This window comes from Sipha flava, unplaced genomic scaffold (assembly GCF_003268045.1).
Source record: "Sipha flava isolate LNK unplaced genomic scaffold, YSA_version1 71_pilon_pilon, whole genome shotgun sequence".
Taxonomy (NCBI): Eukaryota; Metazoa; Arthropoda; class Insecta; order Hemiptera; family Aphididae; genus Sipha; species Sipha flava.
In genome coordinates, this window is record NW_020273611.1 from 1,670,247 (window position 1) to 1,675,479 (window position 5,233).

Sequence of the window (5,233 nt, forward strand, 5' to 3'; positions counted from 1 at the left end):
GGGGGGACGAGCAACACACTCAGAACAAGAAAAAAGAAACGTGTCCCCCCCCCCCCCCCCTCGATTCCAATAAAATATTCCTGGGTACGCTTCTGAGCTAGTACTTTCTTTTTAACTCTGATTGACTGTCCGGCTAAAGTGTGAATCAAGTACAATATAATTATAATTATATTATATTATATTATATTATATTATATTATAATTATTAATACTAATGCTACTTTCATCATAATTTTGTAAAATAGAATTTAACAAAAAATAAACCGAGCACTACAAACTGACTATTGCAAATGGTCGATCTACGAGTGTCTATTATTAATAATTTATGATAATCGAATGCGGTGAAAGTATATTTTTATATTTTACTGTTTAATGTAAATTATTGATACGACGGATACCCCTCATATAGCTCAGATAGTAAAAAAAAAAAAAACACGATGAAAAACGCCGTGTACACGTGTATATAACCCCAGCCTTATTATAATACACACGATCCAAAACGAAACGCTACGGTTATTTATTTTTTTGTCCGTCGGATAAGAATACGTTCAACGTGGACAAACCGGACTACGTGCACGTGCCCGCGGTTGGTGGATTAAAATCCGTGTTGGAGAGAAGGTACTAGGCCACCCTAGTATTTTTTACAGTTCGCTAAGAAACCAGCCCTCCAAACGAGTATCCGATCAAGATTACTAGATTTCTGTTTTTTCAGTAAAAAAAATAAATATTTTACTATCAGGTCTAACGTAAATAGCTGTTGTCATTCGTTTTCTGAAAAACGCTTTCCATATCCAGAATTTATTAACCTCTGCATCAATCCTATTCTGTATTATAAGAAAATAATTAATAATAATTGTATATATACAATATATAACAATTGCATCCCGCGCGTCAACAATGGTAAATTAATAATTATTGTAGTAATACGCGTAAAAAAAAAACAATCGTAAATGTTGACGAAGTTAGCAAATTATATAAAATGGTGTGGTTAAAACAAAGGTGGCAAAAACGGTCTAGAGAGTTTAATTAATAGAAATTGTAATTAAAATAATATTTATTTGTGATAGTATAAAACTGTGAACATTAACATGTTTTAAATTTAAAAATAAAATATTTTTAATTATTTATAAACAAATACTTTTCAGAACCTATAATGACACTACACGAATATTTTGTATTTGCAGAATGTACACGGGAGGGGGCGAGAAGGGCAAGCGTCTATGTTCAACTGGACAATAACGCCGTAGATTTTTTTGTGCGGTAACGGCCGAATGTTCCTAGCCATTGTGTAAAATTCAACGTGCATACTTCATTGTACGTGACACGAAACAAAAACTGATTATTAATTACAGAATCGTATATTATTAAATCATATATATATATATAAAATAATAATAATTATAATATTAAATCAAAATCTGACATGTACTGTTTGGTAAGAAAATCACTTATTATTAGGGCTAGGATTTATATGCATTTGCGACTTACTTATTATAATGCGATTTATTTAACGACGTAATTATTAGATTACTGATCAAAAATGTTGGGCACAGTATTTTTTAGTGTATTTTTCTGACATATAAGGTCTGTTTCACAGCCACGCGTATTATCCGCCACGTTATCGAATTACATTATTTTAGTTTTTACGCGTCGAACTGACGAGGGCACGTATGGTTTTTTGCTATTGGCGCGTATGAACTTAAACAATGTAAGTTGAAAAATGCTACGCATGAACGTTTGGTTGTGAAACGGGCCTAAAGCTTTTAAAATATTTTTCAAAATTCGGCTCGGCTCTAATGAATGTTTTATCACTAAAATTGAATACTTAAACAAGTTTTTTACATTCTGAAAAAAACCACTAGGACCGTAATAGATTCAAAAATGTAAAAGCCCGGCCAGGGGTCCGTGTTTCGTTTAAAAAAAGCCTGGCTCGACCTGGATTTAAATTTTAAGAGCCTGGCCCATGCATGTATGTAGTACTTAAGTTGTGAGATAGTACAGAAGTATTTGATTTCATTAGTACGAATTATAAACTATTATAACTACATTAGTATAAACTAATATTTAATGTAATTATAACAAGTTATGATTAATAATAATTTCAGAAGTAATAATAATTTGTTTTTGCATATTTTTGCATAATTTGGTAAATAAAATGCGTACTATACAATTTTTTATTGCTTATATTGCCTAGTTCTACTTATTTTAAACGTACGGTAGGATTTTTTTAATGTGTAAATATCATACACGTATTCTTACTTAACCATGCTAAATAACGAGAGTTAATATGATAAGCAAACTTCATGTATGTTTTACAAAAATATGGTCTTGTCAGTAGAAAGATATCGTAATTGAACATCAATAACAATTAATAATCAACCACTAATTAGATCTAATTGCGGATGCCCAACGAACATAAACAATGAATCAAATATCAAATATCAATGGAATTAATAACAGTACAATGTCTCCAATAATTTAAAAGGAATATTGTAATGATATCGTTATGTTTCGCAGTTTCCACTAGTCAGATTTTTTTTGTATATTCACTTCCGTGATATTCAGATATAAGTTTTGATGGTGTAGACGCGTTTACGTCGGTACCGGCACGGACATGTAGTATAAAATTTGTCGTACGAAATTTTTTCCGAAGTATGTTCTTAGGGTTTAGTGCAAAAACATAGGGCGCGAATTCGCTAATTGAACACTTTGGAACTCGAAAGGAATATTGTAATAAACTATAGGATTCACCTATTGCTAGAAATCTCAGTGTGATTTCTAATTTGGTCTTAGTCGGTATTGACTCGTAAAAATTTAGTTTGCTATTGAATATGTTTTTCCGCATTATCTAAAAGTTAGTTAAAATTTCCATCACTCATTCTTAAAAAGTTTTTTTTGCTCATTTGATCTTCATTTTTTAATTCATGCAGTAGCATATTTAACGCACCAATAAATTTTTTTTCTTTTTTCTTTTTAGAATTTAAAATTTGATACTTATATTCAGCTAAAAGCCCACAAATTTAAATAACCGCATCTGCTACATTTGGCTCAATTTGGCAGACTGAATATCACTGATAATGTATACAATAACGTCAAAATTCGTATCTGTAAGACTTGGATTCGAATAACACGGACGTGGCCTCCGATATAAAATCTGATTAATGGAAATCGCGCTTTAATATGTAAATATTAGTACGCGCCGCACGTTTAAATTACAGATTATATTTTATTAGATTAAACCGTAACATTAAAAGTACTGTAAGTTTATTTTTATATATATGATGTCTCATACAACTGTACTTCTTCAATCTAAATCGAAGGAATACACTCTATGCATGCTTAAAAGATCATACTTATTTTTTTATTACAATAAAATACTGCCTGAAATAAAAAATATTATTAAAAGAGTATTATTTTTTTTTTTTTTTTACATAATATTGTAAGAATATTTGTATTATTAAAAGCATAAACCATCATATGGGTATTTGGTATGTTAAAGAATATTTAGAGCCTTTTTTAAACGACATAAGAACATCATATTTTAAAAATTTTAAAAGAAAATAAATCCGACCTCTAGTTATAACACTGTATTATAATCCCCTGTAATGTACGATAATTATTTAATAAAAAAAAAAACCGTCTAAAATAATGTAATATTGGTAGTGTAAAATGACATTTGGACCACTGTACACCATAGAAATACTAAGTAAGACTTTCTAAATATATAAGTCGATTTTAAACGTGATTTGGTGCTTAAAATCCGTACAACGTTAAGATTGGATTATATACGAATACACTCGAATAATTTTGAATATTCCCATAACAATGTCAATTTGATTATTATTTAAAGAACGAACTTGTTTTCAATGTTTAACTTTTAAATATCGTAAAGTAAATAATTAACACATAAACACATTTAAATATATATATATTTTTAATATTATTATTTTTTTTTTTTTTTTAATAGTTTTATTAAATATTTGTAGAAACTATTTCAACATAGCAATTACAAAGAGTACCTACATTTTACAATTATTCGATTAAATATGACAATTTCGATAATGTATGTAATTAGAGGAAAATAGAAAAAGAAAATAATGTTAATAATAACAACGTAATTATATATATTATATTATAATAAATATGCAAATTTAAAATAAAACGGCACCTTAAAAATATGTTTATCACCTGTACCCCGGTCACTATTACCGTTCAAGAAAGACGTATTATAAAAATTAATTCGAGATCATAGATTTTCATTCGGAGCGGCGTAGCAATTACGTCACGACAGGACCGTGTCGACACGTCGCGTCATTAAATAGACGATAGCGTGGCGTCGTCCATTAGTGCGGATAAGTGTTTTCCATACGGTGATGGCGCCATTACGTGACGGAACGCCAAATACCACGATTCCAGTGGATAAGACAAAATGAAATATTCGAATGACATTCAAAATAAAATGAAAAAATATTTATTATATCGACGATTTTCGTACTCAAGAATTACAAATTGAAACGATTGTTAGAATCGCGATATTTACAGTACAGTTATTATTTAAAATCAAATATTTAAATAATGGCACAAAAATAGGTGTAAGATTGCGAAACACGTACGAATAACATTCATGAATACTCACATAGTAGTAAGTATTTAAACAGATAAATACAATAGTCAAAATTGTTCACGAAAACTCGCAGAAGCCACCTTCCAGCGAAAGCATTACGGTTAATAATGATAAAACACCCCAAATCAATTGCTTATTTTATAATAATTACACTGTGCTCGTCCTCAAAATATAGCAACGATATAAAAATATAATATCGTTCTCAATACATTACAATTACAGATTGAACGCCCTAAGTATCGCTTTTAACAATTGTCCTCTCCAAAATGTGTGCCAACATTCTACGTGTAAAACGATAAAATGAGTTTTTTTTTCGTAAAGTTATGTGTTACGATTGAAATAATTGTGGAAAATACAAATTATATGATAACATAAATTGTATTCGTATTATAATACATAATTGAATATTATACAAATATTTTAAATATACAATAAAGGTACTTATAACACGATATTGAACTATATGCAAACTAGTTGGAATTATAGGAAGGAACAAAAATATTTAATACCTACAGACATATAAAAAAAAAAAAATTAATTGCTGCGCTCGCATAATATAAATTATATAAGTGTATTATTATGCTATTTATTATGTTTGGAAATTGATCA